This window comes from Coenobita brevimanus, chromosome 101 (assembly GCF_032717465.1).
Source record: "Coenobita brevimanus isolate Jiangsu-jjx chromosome 101, ASM3271746v2, whole genome shotgun sequence".
NCBI classification, from domain to species: Eukaryota; Metazoa; Arthropoda; class Malacostraca; order Decapoda; family Coenobitidae; genus Coenobita; species Coenobita brevimanus.
The window spans coordinates 57,070,771-57,090,451 of NC_137054.1; the positions used below are offsets into that span (position 1 = coordinate 57,070,771).

Consider the following 19,681-nt stretch of genomic DNA (forward strand, 5'->3'; position numbering starts at 1 on the left):
CTGCGAGAACATTACACAACAATACTAGCAATTAATATATTTTCGATGACATATATATATAGATATATATATCAAACACAGGCAACACAATAGCATCGAGTAACATATTTATGTCATATATAATAAACAGGACAACAACAATCCGGCACTAAAGCCGAGTTTTGTCGACGGGAATCATCCGTTCGGTTCAGGAACAATTCCCTGTCATGTCGATTCCCCGTCACAACAAAACACAAGTCGCCTGGGTTAGCGGGACGGGCCGCCGTCACACCGTCAAAACATGGACATAATATTCCCCGGGGCGATACGCCGTCAAAACAAAAATTTCCCGTCAGAGTACTCGCCGCCTGGGTGACTCTCCGGCATATATTTACATACATACCAGTTTATTGAGTGAATGTATGAGTTCTTGAAATATATAAATCATAAATGTGTAAATGTAAAATGTGGTATTAATGGTTAGAGGGAAAATATATATATATATATATATATATATATATATATATATATATATATATATATATATATATATATATATATATATATATATACCGACATGAGAAGTGCAGTAACTACATATTAGAAGACTGATAGTCCTTTATACAAAATATTCAGATAGTGAGAGGGAGCCCTTCTGGGGAGCCCTCCTGCAGGAGGCACGGGACAGCTCTCGGGGGCGTCGCTGCCCGGGCGCGTGTCTGGTCTGAGGTGCAGGGAGGCCCTTTTCTGTTCGGGTCTCGACCTGGTAAGGGGCCCTCGGGACTGGGGCCGAACAGTGCCAGGAGTCGGGCCTGCCGCTTCTTGCTCCTGGCGGAGGGCTGACGGTGAGTGGGGTTAGAATGGTCCATCATTGGGTCCGCAGGCTGGCCCTGGGAGGCCTGGAACTGCGGTCGCCTCTAGGTTGGGGCGCCGTCGGGGGTTGGCTGCGGCACGTCGCCCGCAGGGCATCCGTCAGGATCCGGTGTCGTCCAGGGGCAGGCTGTAGGGCGTGAACCCCGCCTTTGGAGACAGGAACTCGCTACCACTCCTGGAACGGCAGCACCTCCTAGGAACCACACCTGGAGGGAGAGAGAGAGAAGGACGTCCCACGCAACCAAGGGATATAGAGTGGGCCGCGCAAGGGACCCTCCCCTCTGGGAGAACCCTCAGGACTGTGGATGAAAGGCGTACAGTGGCCGTCCATTTTCCGATGTGTACAGTGGCCGTCGTCGCGGTTCCTCAGCCCCTTGGGGTAGCAGCAGAAGGACGTATAATGGCCATTCCTTCCGTGGTGCTTACAGTGGCCATTGCCGCGGGGCTGCTCCTGAAGGAGGAAGAGGCAGATGAGGGACGTACAGTGTCCGTTCTCTACCCAGCGCACACAGTGGCTGTCGCTGCGAGGTCTGCCTCCCAGCGGGAAGTAGCTGAGGGATGTACAGTGGCCGTTTCCTCCCCAGTATGTACAGTGGCCGTTACCGTGGGGCTACTCCCATAGGAGGAGGAGGAGGTGGATGAGGGACGTACAGTGGCCGTTCCTTCCCCAACACATACAGTGGCTGTTGTCGCAGTTCCACTCCTGTCTTTGCCTGTCGGTGTGTGCTCAATAGCTGCCACACCGAGGCAGGCTCCAGTTGTGGCTGCAGCAGAAGGACGTACAGTAGCCGTTCCTTCCCCGACATGTACAGTGGCCATCATCGCGAGGCTGCAGGGGGAAATAGCTGAGGGACGTACTGTACAGTGGCCATTCCCTCCACAGTACGTACAGTGACCGTTACAGTGGTGCTGCCTGGGACTGTTTTTGGAGCAGTCCCACCCCAATCCTGACAAGGACTGGTCCAGCCGGGAAGTAGTGTCGCATTCCTGCGACATCGTGGTTGGGCAGGTTGTGGGAAGGAGGGACACAAGGCTGGGGTACCCCGGCGCCAGTCTTGCTCTGGGCCAGTGTCGCATTTACCTGGCCCGCCGTGGTGTCCTCCTGGGGTAGGGGTAGGGCTGCGACTCCGTAGCAGGGTGGGGGATCCGGTGGCGAGGGCGCGCATATTACCACCGTCTGTGGTAAAGAAATCACAGCCTTGTGACTGGAGGTGGTAAGTACTTGTAGTGGAGGTCTGGTGTGCAGGTGTGATGTGTTGGAGGAGGGCGGTCCAGTGTTGGGTTACGTGGTTTGGTTCCTGGTGGGGGTTGAACGTGATGTGGAGTGTGGAAGTGTGTGGAGTGTGGCAGAGGCTGCAGTGGAGCTGGTGCGTCCCTCGTACTCTTAGTCCCGGTCGGTGTGGGGGATGCCAAACAATTCTTTGGATCCTCATCTCTAGTGATGGTGCTTGGTGCAGGGCTGGTGGCTGTATGCTGGCTAGGGGTGAGGTCCTCTGCCTTTTATGGGGGAAGTTAGGGTAGGAGCGGCGGCTCCCCCTGGGGAATTGGGTCAGTGGAAATTTCCACCTTGCCTGGTGTAGGCTGAGTGTGATGGGGCTAGTAATGGGTGTGTGTGTCGTGTGTGGAGGTGTGTGTGGTGATGTTGGTGAGGTAGGAGTGGGCGTAGGGGTGTATCTTGTCGGTGGGTGTGAGAGGCGTCTGGATCTGGTGGTGGTGGTAGTGAGGACGGGTGTGGGAGGTGAAGCTGTGGAGTCCATAGTGGTGTGGGTAAAATGCCCGCCGTGCCCGCCGCAGGACCTCCCACCTCACCACCCCCCACAACACCACCGAGCTGCCACCCCACCACCACCCCGGGAGGACACACCGGTGAGGTTAGTGACCCCGGGCAAGAGGGTCATCGTGGCATCCCGGCCCTGAGCCCCTATTCCCTGCAAGTGCCCCAACCCCAGGCGTTCAGGCAAACTGAACTACTGTGCAGGCGGGGTAGTGACCGTCAGACCAGGGGTGGGACTGAAAAGAGGTCAGTCCCAGGTAACACCGTCTTGACGGTCTTGTTACACCCTCTAGGGCAGGAAGAGGCCCAAGGGCAGGAAGAGGCCCAAGGCTACGGCCAAAAGAGAGAAAGAGAGATAGACACAGGCTACGGCCTGACAGAGTGTGTAAAGGGGAAGGTGACCCCAGGCTCCGGCCTTAACACGCTGAGGAGAGAGAGTTGCCTGTGTGCATCCCTCTCCAGTTGTACTTTGGCTACGGCCAGAATACGGTCAAGGGTAGAGAGACCCTGCTACTGTACGTGTAGTGCTACCCAATTACGGAAGCGGCGACTCGGGGCCGGCCTCTCGCCGGAGCAGACGGGTGATCCCGTTTCTCCGTTATTCGTTTCCCGTACAGGCAGACACTCAGCTTCGGCTGGGGCACGTACCAGGGTGGAGAATTCCCTGACGGTAGGATCTGTCCATATTGGAGAGAGTGCGGCTCTTGAGCCCCTCACTCCGGCTTGTCTCCTACTGCGGGAGGAACACCACGTCAGCGGCACCTTGCCTCGGCGAAAGGGCGACCTCGATCACCCTATAGGTGTCCCTCGCAAGCCGGGCAAGTTCACGGCTCCAGCCAAAGTCCACACTAGGGGAAGTAGAGCCCCAACTCAGCCATATGAACACACTCAGGGAACCACGAAGAGCGTGAGTCTCCCTTTAGCCTCTTTCCCTTTGGGGAGCCCTTCGTCGCCGTCCAGGCTTCTTGGCCAAGAGGAGGCGTTAGAGTAGTGGCAAGGCCCGATAGCGGACTTACCGCCCACATCCGGGAGTTCCTTAGCCCTGTCGGAGCCCTACAGGAGACACTGCCGCAGCCCAGCCCTGACGGCGCCTCTCCCCCTGAGCACCCGGAGTCCCAGGACGCCCAGGCCCTCCACTGCAGTCCACAACGACGGAGACTCAGGCTCCCTCACTCCCCGGAAGCAGAGGAAGCAGGCCCGAATCCTCCGGCTGTTCGGCCCTAGCCCCGAGGGCCCCCGATCAGGTCGAGGCCCCCAGACCACAGGGCCTCCCTGCACCCCACCAGCGCGGCCCTAGGAAGGAGCCGCCCCTCAGGTCGAGGCCCCAAACAAGGGAGCCTCCCTGACAGTAAGTACCAGTGACTTAACAACCCAAGAAACAAGGGTAAAACAGCGACAGTGACAGTGACCCCGAATACAGTGACAGTGATCTAAAACACAGTGGCAGCGTCTAATAAAAGATATATTAAACAGTGGTATCATAGAAATTAGTGTGCAAAGCGTTAAATAACTCAGTCCCCCCTGCAGGAAGGGACCGGGGAGTTTTCTGTGGAACTACAGGTAGGTGCGCGAGTGAGCCGAAAGGCAAGTGAAGTGTCCCCCCCCGCGACTTGGTGACAGTGTCGAATGTCGCCATCCGCACCCTACCTCTATTATAGTAATATCTCCGCCACAGACTCCCGATCACAGTGAACCAAAGTGAGACTCCCCCATTTATTATTATCCACCAGTAACATGATCATTAATCCAAACTGACAACCTCAGTGAAGTGATATTCCATCTAAGCAACCGTAAAGCATATCCACGACTGCCCTGTGCCACGTGTTAAAATATATCGGATCAGTCTATGTAAGCGAGTGTAATATTGTATCTCTGTTCTCTTATGTGCCAAATATTGTTGTATGTACACTGTAATGAGTAGAACTTAAGCAATAGATGTGATACGGTGTACTGTCTCTTTTTATGCCCTGTTCCTTTGTTAGTGCGTTACATCCGGTCTAGTAAAAGGACCCCGTTCCAGTGCTCGTGTTTTTACGACGAGAAGTCGCCTTAAAAACACAGCATTACAGTGGGCGTCCTATTTTGAGTGTGGGCAGTTGCGGGTGATGGTGAGGGATGGCGTGTGTGGTGTGAGTGATCAGTGAGTGAAGGGTGGGAAGGCGTGGATACTTGGGCGGTGTGGGTGGTGGGTGGTGGTGATGCAAGTGGGGAGTTTGCGGGTTGGGTGGTGCAGGGGGTGGTGACAAGGGGAGTGAGGGTGGGTGGGGGAAAGTGTGGTGGCGGTAAGGTTCGGGTGGTTGTTTCCACGATGGTTGTGGCGGGACGTGTCCTGGAGTGGTGTGTTGTTAGGGATATGGGTCGGTGATTGGAGGTTGTTGGTTGGAGGAGATGATGGCGGGGCATCCGTATGGGGTGTGCTAGGGGGGGGAGGTTGGTGATGTACCGGAATCAGAGGATGTCAATGGGTCATATAAGGGTGCAGTGGGAGAGGAGGTTGTGGCAGGTGAGGTGGAGGGGGAGGGGGAGAAGGAGTAGGAGTATGAATCAGTGGGTTGATTCTTGGAAGGAGGGGAAGGTAGCGTTGCTCGGCGGGAGGTGTGTGGCGAGCGGTTTGGTAGGATGTTCTTGTCAGTGGGTTGGAAGGGGTGCACATGGCGGTTACGGTACGTGCGTGCATGCCCATGGTGCTGAATGATAACTTGGTAAGGGCTGGGGACTTTGATGATGGTGAAAAGACCTTCGAATCGGGGAGATATTTTGTCTGGGGTAGGTAAGTGTGCCACGACGACAGTCTCCTGGTTTGTAGGGGTTGGTGGTGATTGTGTCTGGCTGTAAATCTTGTTGAAGGTGGTGGAGGCACCTCTTGAGATAGTGTAGTGGGTCAGTGTTGGAGGGTGGGGGAGGGGGTTGAAGGTGTTGGCGGAGGGGCAGAAGGAGTGGGGCTTCCCCGAAGACTCACTTGTGGGTGGTGATTCCATCATCCCTAGGGCATGTGTTCAGGCCCAACTGAACAATTTTCACATGGGCTGGCCAGTCGTCATTGCATGTTTGTATAATCCGGGTCCGTACCTGGTTAAGGAGAGAACGATGACTTTTCTCACAGACGCTATTTCCCTGGGGCCAGTATGGCGAGGAGTGTGATATTTGGTAGCCGAATATTGTAGATTGGCTAACTCATCCCAGACTTTGCTGGTGAATTCCGGTGCATTATCAGAATGTAGGGCCTGGGGGATCCCAAAATAAGGGAAGACGTGGCGGACCAGTGCATCAGCTACTGTCACTGCAGTATGTTCTTTTGCGGGGCAGGTGATGAGGAATTTGGAATATACATCAACCAAAGTAATGATGTATTTGTAGCCTGCTTTGGGTGTTATGGGCCTGACTATATGTCGATTGACAGAAATTGCCATGGTTTGTGTGCAATGATTTTTCCCGCAGGTCCACCTGTGCGCGTGATGTCTTTACCAAAAGGAGCAGGCTCGGTACGTTTGGATGATGTTTTTGGTAATGGTGGAGGGGCTGGGCTTCCAATAAATGTCGTTGAAAACTTGAAGTAATTTTTTTGTGCCGAGGTAGATGCCGTTGTCTGCGTGGAGGCGAAGCATGGCATTGTATGCAGTGTTGGGGTCTAGGATAATGTGGGTGTCTTAGTGAAACAGGTATCTACCATGTTGGAATAATTTGGCGAAGGTGTGCGGCGGTATCCAGGGGGGGGGGGCGTTGCTTGGCCTGCCACATTTGGATAAGGTCTGTGTTGGTGCGGATCAAGTTGGTGGGTAGGCAGGAGAGGGCATCAGCGTTTGTGTGCAGCTTCCCGGGTTGGTATGAAATTTCAAAATCAAACTCCTCAAGCACTTCTCTCCATCGAATTAGTTGAGCGCTGGTGGTGTTGGATTGTCACAGTCACTCGAGAGATTGATGGTCAGTGATGATGACTACGTGGGTGCCTGATATATAGGATTGGAAGTAATCTAAGGCCAAATAATGCTGAGGCACTCACGTTTAGTAGCAGCGTAATTTCTCTCTGCCTGGTTGAGGGTGCGGCTGGCGCAGGCGATGATGTGTTCCCGTCCATCCTGCAGCTGGGTGAGTACTACACCGATGACAGTCAGGGAAACATCGTTGTATAGACGGAAGGGTAGGTTGTAGTTGGGAAAAGCTACAATCGGGGCTGAGATGAGTTTGTTTTTGATGGTGTTAAAGGCTGCAATTCGTGTATCTGTCTAGACGAAAGGCTCGCCTTTCCTTGTGAGATTGTGCAAGGGTTTGGCAATGTCGGCGAAGCCTTTGACAAAATGCCGGTAGTAGGAGGTGAGTACGAGGAAAGCGCGCATTTCGTGGACGTCCTTAGGTTGTGGGAGGTCAGCGATGGCACACAATTTGTCGGGATTGGGATAGATGCCCTCGGCTCTGATCACGTGTCCCAGGAAGGAGACGGATCTTTCGGCTAGGATGCACTTTGAAGGTTTAAGTCCGGCCTGGCAGTGTATTCGCGTAAATACCTGTTTGAGGCACCGGAGGTAGTCGGCCCACGTTTGGCTGAAGACAATGACATCGTCTAGATACGCCAGGCAGATCTCCCAGGTCAGGCTGCTCAGGACTGACTCCATTAGTCAGGAGAATGTGGCCCGGGCATTGCAAAGCCCGAAAGAGAGGACGTTAAATTCATAATGTTTGCCATTGCTGGTGGAGAAGGCCGTTTTTTGTTTGTCTTCTGGGTCGACGGGGACTTCCCAGTACCCCGACTGTAGGTCAAGGGTGGAAAACCATGAAGAGCCGTGCAGTGAGTCGAGGGAATCGTCTATGCTGGGTAGGGAAGTGGCGTCCTTGATGGCGACATCATTGAGTTTATGGTAGTCAACACAGAACCGCATGGTGCCATCCATTTTTCTAATGAGTACGACAGGGTAGGACCAATGGCTGGTATAGTGGGAAATAACATTGGCATTGAGCATATCCTGGACCTGCCGGTCTTCCTCTGCCCGCTGCTTAGGGTTCTTACATCATGAGGGTTGACGGATGGGTGGTCCCATGCTGTGGATTTTGTGGTTGAGGTAGGTGGTGTGCCCGATGTCCGCTGGGCCAGATGAGAAAAGGTCTTGGAAGTCCAGGAGGAGTTGTCGGAGGATGTTTGCTTGGTGGTTGGAGAGGTGGTCAGGTAGAGTAGGTAGCGTGGTGGGACAGGGGGAGGGTGTCTCACAAGGCTTGGCTTCCTCCATGTTGCTCACTATTAGCCCTCGCAGGAGGGTGAGTGGCGTGGCGGTGAGGTTGGTGATTCGCACTGTTTGGACGTGGGGGGGGAGGAATGTGGGAGATAGTAAACATGATGAAAGGAGCCCGGATGGTAAGCTGGGTGAAAATAGTACGGAGGTACCGGTGGGCCTGTTTAATTGTAACCAAGCCTCATGGTGGGGGAAATGGTAACGGCAGAAGCAATGGTGGCAGGAAAAGTTGGAGGGGGAGGTGAGGTAGGAGAGGAAGAAGAAGAATGAGGGTGACAAGATGCAGTGGTGGGTGCCGGAAGGGGTGAGGGTGGAGGGGAGATGCACGTGCAAAGTGGTTGAGGGTGGTGAGGAAGGGTGTGTGTGTAGGGTGTAGGTGTGCACGTGCTGCGTGGGTGGTCAAGGGGAGTGGGCTGGACGAAAGTGGAGGTGGCGTTTGTGACAGTTGATGTTGGTGTGAAGCTTCTGTAGGAGGTCCAGCCCCAGGTAGCCGTCGTATGCACGTCAGGTAGAATCGAAGACAATGAAGGGGTGTCTTGCAGTGACTTTTTGGTGGTTTTCGGTCCGCAGGTCCCAGGTTTCCCCACAGATAGGCAAGGGGCCGTCCCCCGTGTCTGTGAGGTTGGCTGAGGTGGGGAGAAGGGGGACGAAGGCGGAGCTGTGGCGGGAGTAAAAATGTGAGTAGAGACAGGATCTGGTCACTCCCGTGTCGACCAATAGTCTTGCCTTAACCCCAATCAGCCTCATTTTGTCATAGACTGGGGGCCTCCTCGCCGGGCTCCACTTCCCCTGGGTCTGTATAAGAGAGGGGTGGAGCATTTCTTCCAGTGCGTCGTCGTCCAAAGATGACACCTTCCGGCACCCTTGTGGGGCCGCCCTGCATCGTGTGGCTTTCAGCTGCTCGCATATGTCATGCAGAGGGCAGCTGCGACTGCAGGTGGTAAATTCCCACAGGTTTATGGATATCAAGTTGGAGTTTTCTCTTGGGTTATGGCGTTTCTTCATAGGATGGGCCCTGAGTATGGCAGGTGACGGCTCCGTAGTGGGTTGTGGTGGGGGCGTCTGTTGCTTTTGCGGCGCCATCTTATTTGTGGGAAACTTACTGACTGCATGTATTGGTTAGGGTGTGGGGCGGGTGGCAAGGAGGCATCATACAAGCTGCACATCTTGGTCCATGTCTCCTGATGGATCATAAATTGCAAAGTGTTCCCTGACTGTGCTCGGGAGGATCCTCAGCAAGATATTGAATGCATGTTGATCCCGAGTGACTGTGCTGGCTTCGGGATAGGTGGCGGTGACGAGCCGACGTGCCTGGATAAATGTGTCATTGATGTTACCGTCATGTGTAAGGGCGTCTAGTTGTGAGAGAGCGACAACTCTGCCCAAGGAAGGCTTAACTTTCTGTTTCATGATATGTGTGAATTGGTCCCATTTTAGTTCGAGGACGATTTTTGTGGCTATGGTTGTCACAATTTTGCCTAGGTGAGGCAGTGTGACGCCAGTTTTCTCCCTGTCGTTTTCAAACCCTATGTCTAATAAGGGTTTTACCATATCCAAGTATACATCGATGTCGTATTGTTCAGGATTGAATTTTGGCAGTTGAATATGTGGTTTGGCTGCCATTGTGCAAGATTTCCCTATTTGTTCCTCCGTGTTCTGATTGGATCCAGAACCACCACTTGCCACCAGTGTTATGCTGGATGTTTTTAGACCGACTTCTCGTTCTAAAGACACCAGCGACTGAGCGGGGTCCTCTTTCTAGATCGGAAGTAGAACACTTACAAAGGAACAAGGCACATAAACTCGGCAGGACACCTTAACACATCTATTGTCTCCGTTCAATTCCCTTTCAACATACATACAAAGATACACTGAATATGGATGGAGTAAAGTGACAGGTTAATTAATACTAGCATAATATATCACATGGGCACGGTGTTTACGCCTGAGTCAATACACGAGAGAATATCACACAGCTGTGGGGACACTGTTCATACACTTGGTCTCTTTGAACTGTAGGTGGTAGGTTGGTCTCTTTGGTTCACACTAGATTATTCTCTGGTTCTGGGATGCTTAGACATATACACAGTACTCTGGATACACTAGAATAGAGACTTCTAGAAGTAGTGTTTCTGTCTCGCTGTTATATATCACTCGCTGTCACTTTCACTGTTAAGTCTTTAGCACGGCACTGGGATCTGGGGGCGCCGTCACTGGACTGCTGAGGCCTAGGTTTAACTGAGGTGGCACCCAGGAGTGAGAGGGAGCCCTTCTGGGGAGACCTCCTGCAGGAGGCACAGGACAGCTCTCAGGGGCATCACTGCCCGGGCACGTGTCTGGTCTGGGATGCAGGGAGTCCCTCCTCTATTTGGACCTTGACCTGGTAAGGGGCCCTTGGGACTGGGGCCGAGCAGCGTCAGGAGTCGGGCCCGCTGCTTCTTGCTCCTGGTGGAGGGCTGACGGTGAGTGGGGACAGAGCGGTCCTGCCCTAGGGTCCGCAGGCTGGCCCTGGGAGGCCTGGGACTGTGGTCGCCTCTAGGTTGGGGCGCCGTCAGGGGTTGGCTGCAGCACCTTCCCTGCAGGACGTCCATCAGGATCCAGCATTGTCCAGGGGCAGGCTGTAGGGCGCGAACTCCACCTTTGGAGACAGGACCTCACCACCACTCCTGGAATGACAGCACCTCCGGGGAACCACACCTGGAGGGAGAGAGAGAAGGGCATCCCACAAAGCCGAGGGATATAGAGTGGGCCGCGCAAGGGACCTTCCCCTCTGGGAGAACCCTCAGGACTGTGGATGAAGGGCGTACAGTGGCTGTCCCTTTCCCGATGTGTACAGTGGCTGTCATCGTGGTTCCACAGCCCCTTGGGGTAGCAGCAGAAGGACGTACAGTGGCTGTTCCTTCCCTTGTGTGTACAGTGGCCGTCGCTGTGGAGCTGCTCCCGAAAGAGGAAGAGGCAGATGAAGGATGTACAGTGGCCGTTCCCTCCCTGGCGTGTACAGTGGCCGTTGCCACAGGTCTGCCTGCCCAACGGGAAGTAGCTGAGGGACGTACAGTGGCCATTCCCTCCCTGGTACGTACAGTGTCTGTTACCGCGGGGCTACTCCCGTAGGAGGAAGAGAAGGTGGATGAGGGATGAACAGTGGCCGTTCCCTCCCCAATGTGTACAGTGGCTGTTGTCGCAGTTCCACTCCTCCTGTCTTTGCCTGTCGGTGTGTGCTCAATACCTGCTACATCGAGGTGGGCTCCAGATGTGGCTGCAGCACAAGGACGTACAGTGGCCGTTCCTTCCCCAACACGTACAGTGGCCATCATCGTGGGGCTGCAGAGGAAAATAGCTGAGAGACGTACAGTGGCCATTCCCTCCCCGGTACGTACAGTGATCGTTACCGTGGTGCTGCCTGGGACTGTTTCTGGAGCAGTCCTACTCCGATCCTGACGAGGGCTGGTCCGGTCGGGAAGTAGTGCCGCATTCCTGTAATGTCATGGTTGGGCAGGTTGTTGGGAAGAGGGACACAAGGTCGGGGAGCTCCAGTGCCTGTCTTGCTCTGGGCCAGTGTCACATTTACCTGGCCTGCCATGGTGTCCTCCTGGGGTGTAGGTAGGGCTGCTGACCAGGCTCTGTAGCAGGGTGAGGGGTCTGGTGGCGGGGGCGCGCATATTACTAGGCCTTGGACTTATATTCTACTGGATATCACCTGCCTGACATTCTGGTCACTATCACACTGTTACTGCACTATTCAGTCACTCACTGTCAGTGGGGCGGTGGAGTGGTTAGTGTGGCGGCCGGAGGACTCACAGCCTGACTCCTGACAGGGGCTGAATCCCAATTGTCAGCGGCCACGGAATCACTCATAGGGGCTTCCTCTCTCGTCCAGGGCTAGGGAAGGAGAAGTGCCCTGCACTGTCAGGGCTGGGGGTTGGAGTGCGACCCACGGGGTTGGGGCTGAACAGCTCCCTGAAACGAGCACTCGGGCGCTTGATGGAGGACGAGGGCCATCGATGTCATGGTGGGGAGAGGGACACAAGGTTGGGGAGCTCCCAGGGGTCCTGGTGGCAGCCACAGGGGCCCAGTGACTGTGGCCTCCTACTGTCAGGGACACTGTCAGGAGTGAGCTGCGGCATCTGTCGTCATCGGAGTCCGTCAGGTAGGGTCCCTCTGGAGCCAGCTGGGTGGAGTACAACCCTAGGGATAGCACAGAGCCTCTCCACAGGTCCTCGGGACTGGGACCCTCCTCTTGGAGGATATCACATCGTGGGGGTGGGGCAGAACCTGACGGAGGAGCTGCTGCTGGCCGCCTCCTACCATAGGCCCCAGCTACTGGCCGCGGCCTGTGTGGGGGAGCGGCTACCGGTCATTTCATGAGGGAAGGGTGAGCAGCTACTGGCCATCTCAAGACGAAGGCGGGAGCGGCTACTGTCCGTCCCAAGGGCACCTTCGGAGCAGCTACCAGCCGTCTCAATACGAAGGTGGGAGCGGCTACTGGCCATCTCCTGAAGGAGGGGTGAGTGGCTACTGGCTATCTCAAGGACACCTTCGGAGCGGCTACCAGCCATCTCAAAACGAAGGCAGGAGTGGCTACCGGCCATCTCCTGAAGAAGGCGTGGGCGGCAACTGGCTATCTCAAGGGCACCTTCGGAGCGGCTACCGGCCATCTCAAAACGAAGGCGGGTGTGGCTACTGGCCATCTCCTGAAGAAGGGGTGAACGGCTACTGGCCATCTCAAGGGCACCTTCGGAGCGGCTACCAGCCATCTCAAAACAAAGGTGGTATTGGGTACCGGCCATCTCCTGAAGAAGGGGTGAGCGGCTGCAGGCCGTTTCAAGAATTAAGGGCTCAGCTACCGGCCGTCACTAGGGTGCTGCCTGGAGCTAGAGTAATAGCTCCACCCCAATCCAGTAGAGGGTCAGCTTGCCCGGAAAGTAGTCTCCTTTTCTGCTATGGCGGCGGCGGGCGAGTTCCGGGTCATAGGGGTGCTTGGCCCGGGTGGACTTATGACCCTGTCACCCGGGGTCGGGTCGTGCTCTGACTGCCCCTCCATAGGCTCCTCCTGGGGGTGTTGTGTTGCCCTCAGTTGCTATTTGCAGCATTTTAACTGTACATTATCAGCAACTCTCAGGTGTTATGCAAAACTGAAAAATTTACTGTATGCAAGATTTTTTTTTCTTTCTTATAAAGAATAATACAGTACTAATGATCACCATGACCGCTAACCTAACGTAAATGTAACCGAACCAAATCGTAACATGACAGACTGCGACTAAACTTCACCTAATCAGATCAGACCTACTATAAAAAAAAAATAACAAAGATTGCCACAAGAGCTAACCATATTAAATTGGACGTGACCGTACAGCATCCTGCGAACGAAAATAAATGAAATCAGTAGAACCAGAAGTAACAGTAAATGAACCTAAAATTGCCCACTGAACATGGTATGGGGTATACTGTAGTGTGGCCCAGTGAACGTATGGTACTTACTGACGATAAAAGAAAAATTATATCAAGAAGTTGAGAAGTTAACTAGTACTACCGTTTTTGCTAGACTGATAGTTTATGCTAGGTCTGCTTCCCATCCTAATAATACCTAAGGTATAGCTGGGTTCCCTTTCTAGACCGGAGCCTAGACACAGTGTGAGAGGAACAGGGCATAAAAACACAGGGCAACAATCTTACACGTTGAAATACTGGCCGCGGCGACCGTGGACACCACTACACCTCCAGGAGGAGACTACAGAGGGGTCTATGGCGCGTGCGCAACGTCCGTACAATACGGACATAATTCCCACTGGGCTCTGCGCCCTTATTCCTAGGAGTGCACTCGGTGTGACCACCCCAGTTCGAGTGCATTACCTTTCAGCCTGGTCAGTCCTCGCCAGGACCTAGGTGGAGCTGAAAACCCAGCTCCAAGCAGCACCCCAGCGACAGCCAGCAGCTGCGCAAACCCAGAGATGGCCTGTAGCCGCTCTAATAAGACGTCGGCCTTTAGCCGTGCCCTTGTAACAGCCTGTAGCTGCACACTAAAGTGACAGCCTGTAGCCGCACCTAAAAGGAGACGGCCTGTTGCTGCTCCAAGTGCTGCTGAACCCCCCTGCAGAACCTGTGATGGCTTGCAGCCACACGTGGGGATAGAACGGTATGCCCCCTCTCCTTCTGCAGTTGCCTCAAAGGGCACGACACCGGTGATGGCCTATAGCCACACTAGTAGACAGGAGACGGCCTGTAGCCACTCCTTGCCTACACATTGCCCTTCATACGGGACTTCGGTGATGGCCTGTAGCCATGCCCTTAGACAAGCGACAGCCTGTAGCCGCACTTCATCTGCGGTCCCGTCAATAAGTCAGGCCCCAGTGACAACCGGTAGCCACACCAACAGGGAAGGGATGGCCTGTAGCTGCCCTCCTCCTGTTGCCCAAGGGACCTTGGCAACGGCCTGTAACCGCGCCAGGGAGGGATGCAACAAAAGTCTCTCGCCCCCTGTGACTTCACAACGTGAGGGTGACCTGCATTCAGCCCTGCCCACCGGTGGTGGCGTAGGTCGCATCCTCACCTACCAGGATTGAGGCAACCACCAGGAGGAGGACTTCCAACTCGAGGACTGGTGGACAGGACCAGTGTTGTCTCTGGGGTTGTACTCCATACAGTCAGACCAGGGAAGGACCCACACCTGATGGACTCCGGCTGGGAGTGATGCGCAGCCCTACCCTGATGGCAGAGCAACAGGAAGGAGACCGCAGCCGACGGACCTTCGTTGACACCCCAAGGACCCCAGGGCGAGACCTCTCCCGTCCCCGACAAAGGCGACGCCCTTCACCCACCAGGCGCCTGCAGGAGTGCCTAGGGAGACTGTTTGTCCCTAGTCCTGAGGGCCAGACACCAGTCCCTTGCCCCGATAGTGAAGGGCCCTTTACCACTCCCAATCATAATCCACGACGAGAGGCAACGCCCCTGCGAGTTGTCCCGTGGCCGCGGGACGGTGGGACTCCTAGAGGGGCTCCGTCAATGCCAGGCCGACACTTATGAGTCCCCAGGCTCCCCCCCTTCCCCTGTGTCCACCGACCAGTGATTGTGATACATAGTCCACACAGAGAGGAAGTGAGAGACAAGGACAGAGACTGTGCCTATCCACCCAGTGCAAGTGAGAGGTAAAATTCAGTGCCAGAATAAGAACTCTTGTGGTAGTACATAACCACTTTGTGTAAATAGAGGGAAAGTTCAGTGCCATAACAAGGACTCATGTGACAGTTCATATTCACCTTGTGCAAAGCGAGAGGTAAAACTTAGTGTCTAACTAAGAACTCTTGTGACAGTGTATATCCTTTCTATACTAGTGGGAGACCAAGTCAGTGACGGAATAAGGATTCTTGAACTGCTCTGTGCCCATTAAAAACCATACTCCACTCTCTAACTGCGAAACAGGGCACAGATATAATGACTGTGAAACTGTGTATCACCCATTTACCCAAAATTAAGCATAGTGTCTAGTATCCTGCGCGATATAGACAACCCATTTCCCAGCCTGTGTATTGATTTTGTATAAAATATCATGTGGATTGTCTGCCTGTTCTGTTAAGAATTTGTTAATATACGTGTAAGGCTGTTGCTCTGTGTTTTTGTGCCCTGTTCCTCTCTAAGCTGTGTCTAAGCTTCGATCTAGAAAGGGAACCCAGCTATGCCCTAGGCGTTATTAGGACGGGAAGCCTTCCTAAAAACACCTAGCATAACACACGTATATTACCAAATTCTGGATACAGGAAGCTAGTCTCTGTCCAAAGGCAAGAAACTGGAATGGACAGCTGTTTATAAGTTATAGGTATCGTGCAGGATACTGACAGGCAGACAGACAGACACGGCACTTAAGGGAAGATGTGACTACACTTTGTACTAGGGCTGCTGGTTCTTTATAGCCTTTCTGTATCTGTCCACGTTATATGCTGGTTGTGTCTCTTATCACATTTCACTATATTTCGGCTGCTCAGACACTGTCACTGTACCTTACACTCGTGCAGTCACTTTCACTCGCGGGCAGAGAAGTCACAGTCACTATGGTGGTATGAGGCAGGAGAGCAGGCTAACCAAGGGGGGCCGGCGGCTCACAGGTGACGGCCCAGTGTTGGCTGCGTCCCCTCAGGTGTCCTCTTGTCGAGGGGCCATGGAGCTATCCATGGGGTCCCTTGGGATGGGCTGTGGTCAGGCGTGTTGAAGGGCCCCGCACTGGAGGGGCTTGGTACAGGGGTCTGGCCCTTGGGACTGGGGCCGAAGATTCTCTGGAGGTGCTCCTGCAGGCGCCCGGTGCAGGAAGATCGTCGCTTCTCCAGACTGGAGAGGTCATCCTCTGGGATGCTAGGGGCGGTGTGGAGGGCCCATCGGGTGCGGTCTCGCTCCCGCTGATTTGGTATCAGGGTGGGGCTGCAGCATTGCGGGTGGCAGGAGTCTGACAGGCGTTGGTCTTCCTCTGGCACCGTCTAGATGGAGTGTAACCCCTGGGTCAAGATGGGTCCTCTCCACCAGTCCTGTATGAAAAGGTGTTCCTCCTGGAGGCTGCCTCAGTCGGGGGAGCCGAGGGTGAGACTTGCTCTGCCACCAGAGGGGCAGCTCGAACAGGGGTCTCCCTCAGGTAGTGAAGTTGAAGGGGGTGAGGGGCTTTTAAGGTGCCCCTCCCTGGAGTGGTGCCAGCCGTCACCAAGGTCCCTTGGGCAAGGGGAGGAGGGCAACTACAGGCCATCCCTTTCCCGTCGGTGTGGCAATTGGCCGTCACCAGGGCCCGACTCCCTGGTGGGAACACGGATGAAGTGCGGCTGTCGGCTGTCACCTGCCCGCAGGCGCAGCTACTGGCCATCACCAGAGTCCCGTATGAGGGACGACGTGTAGGTAAAGGGCAGCTACAGGCCATCCCTTGTCTACTGGTGTGGCTGCCAGCTGTCACCAGTGTCGTGCCCCTCGAGGCAACTGCAGAATGAAAGAGGGCGTACCGTTCTCTTCCCGCATGTGGCAACCAGCTAGCACGGGTTCTGCAGGGAAGGTGGGCAGCACTATGAGCAGCTGATGGCCGTTGCTGTTGCACGGCTACAGGCCGTTGCTTTAAAGGTGTGGCTACCGACCATCACTGGTGCATGGCTACTGGCCGTTGCAGGGGCATGGCTACAGGCCGTTGCTTTAAGTGTGCAGCTACAGGCCGTCACTGGGGTGCTGCCTGGAGCTAGGTTTCTAGCTCCACCCCGATCCTGACGCAGGCTGGGTCAGTGAAAGGGTAATGCACCCGGACCGAGGTGTTCGTGCCGGGTGCATTCCGGGGAATGGGGGCACGTGGCTATATGGGACTTACGTCCATATCGCACGGACGTCGTGCGCGCCCTGTCTACCCCTCTGTTGTCGCCACCTGGGGGTGTCGCGACGCCTTCTTGTCGTCATTTCAGATGGTTATTGCTTAATTTTGACTCTTCTTTCTGTGCACGGAACCAAAGAACAGTACCTGCTACCATATGAATAATGATATTGACAGACAAGTTTTATATATCATGATAAAATCAACCAATAGATGTCTGCACAGGGAAACATCATTTCTACCCGCAGTAAACTATATCTTATCATAAAATAACGCAAAAGTATTAAAAAAGCTTCAACTTTATGGATTGTGGCCTTATCATAAGGCAATTTTACACCAGTTAGGAAATGGTTAATATATGAACGCATGAAAGTAGTTTTTCCTTGCTTTGTTTATTTTCTTCCTCAGAGATGGAAGATTCAAGGGACGTTATTATAAAAGCCGCAGTGTCGGATATTTGTTTAGAACCATAAGTCGTTGTTATGGTAACGCAAAGTTATCATTTCGACTATATGAGTTATTACGAAAGGTTATTTTGAACTTCGCGCCATTGTAAGGTCTTCGCTGGGGAAGATGTTTTGTCGACATACTGAAATACTTATTATTGTACGCATATCATTATTTACATATCTACACGTGATGAACATGAGATGAAGCAATATTCTGTAATGATCTTTATTTTAGATACTGAACAGTAAAAACTCGGTTGCGCCATCTTTTGTTTACAGGCTCGTAGCACTGGAAGGCGGTGAAGGTGGCTGGGTTATAGAATGCTGATATTCTGGCGTCTTCTCCTCTTCTAGCGACAAAAGAATCAGTCTGTTGCCACATGTATTTACCAGCGTCCATCATTCATTGGTAAAAGGTAAATAAGGGATTTATAATTATATCAGTGTAAGGCAAGTTCGTACTTTAACGATGTTATTTACTGGTTAATTAGGTAAATATCTTATGTGAAGATGATCTCATAGGGAAAGTAGCTTTCACCCAGACACTAGTAGAGAAAGCAACTACTTTGGATTAAATTTTAAATGTAATGTTACATTTAGATTTGCTAGTTTTGATGTATCACTGCTACCCTAAAATATGGCTTTAAAAAAATTACCGCTACCGGTAAATAGTAATTTATGAGTTGGTCAATTCCCATAGATGTATTGTCGCAGCCTTTATCCTAACTTAAGGCCAAGACTCATGCACTGAAAGTGACAGGTTGATGGTACATTTAATGGTAATCTTCCCAGAGACATGGGACTACCATAATTTGCATTTATTTTATATCTTGGCCACAGCCCTTCAGTGGGATTCCTTTAATATTTTCTAAGTTTTTAAGTTTCAGTGTTTTTTATTTCTTTTGAAAGTGGCAACTAGCATTCTGTAAGTAGTCATTGTTTACCAGCCCCAGTGGCACCAAAGACAGATGCCGTCGTAGTATAGCGACGGATTGATACTATCTTAGAATGCAACTTTTGGCATGGTTATCCTTAAGAGTGGCAATTTATCCATACCTGTCTAAACTCTCATAATGTTCAAGTTGTACTGTCGGTCCCACAAGGATTTTTTCTTACATCCTGGGTGTGTCCAATGGTTTTTGGTGTGATTCGTTCGATTTTGACCTTCATTTCTGTTGGAAATCAATAGTTTCTGAGATGTGACCTATTTTCTGTTATCACAAAAACTACTAATTTTTGACAGAAATTTATGTCAAAAATCATCAGTCACACCAAAAACCATTGGAAACGCCCAGGCTGGATGTCGTTTCAATACTGGAAGCCCTGGAAAGACGGCAGGGTTTGAAGTAAGTAAAATAATCCTGACCTACCCTAACATAACCAACCTAAGCTAACCTAAACTCCCCCCCCCCCCCCAGCAAGGTCTAACTTACCTTTGGAGGTGGTGGGTCAGACTCCACTGGCGGCACACCCAGGGATGCTTTTCTTGTTGCAACTGAAGTTGTATGTGACAGTGAGGACACTCCACCTCATTTTGAAGGACGCTGTACCGACACAAAATCAATGGAAGCCACAGGTTCTTGGTAAAAAGCCTTGAAAATCTCCCAAGGCTTTTAACGCACACCCAGTTCACGGGAGAGACATGGCAGGACAGACATCTGAATCTGGAGGAGTGTGGGAAACTTCGCTCATTGGAGGAAGGAAATTAAATGTGATTGGTTGATGAAGAGGGAGAGATAGCTGTGATTGGCTTTCATAAGTCACGTGATTCCAACGCTGTCAAGTCGGTGTAAAACATCAAATGCATATAAAACAGTTTTAAATGTATGTAAAAAACAGACAACAATGCTGGTGGTAAACATGGCGGCACGGCGGCACGGTCCAGGCTCTTGCTGTACAATACTGAAGGAAAAAATCTGTAATCTTGTAAACCGTTCATTTCCGAGAGCAACGACACATCCTGGTGAGTACAGCAGCATGAGGTGCATAGGCTGATAGAACAAGTTCAAGGTTTCTGTGGGACCGATACTATAGTTTGACCCTCATATTAACCCAACCT

The 19,681-nt window shown here is 52.7% G+C and overlaps 1 protein-coding gene across 1 annotated transcript in view; it reads left to right on the forward strand.

The window, feature by feature from the left end:
* Positions 1-17,926: 17,926 nt before the first annotated feature.
* The window catches only part of LOC145415104 (nuclear transcription factor Y subunit gamma-like), a 162,653-nt gene continuing 160,898 nt past the window's right edge, over positions 17,927-19,681 (forward strand). Inside the window, exon 1 of the mRNA XM_080284523.1 lies at positions 17,927-18,038. The gene's annotated coding sequence lies outside the window, so the exon portion shown is untranslated. The remainder of the gene's footprint in view (positions 18,039-19,681) is intronic.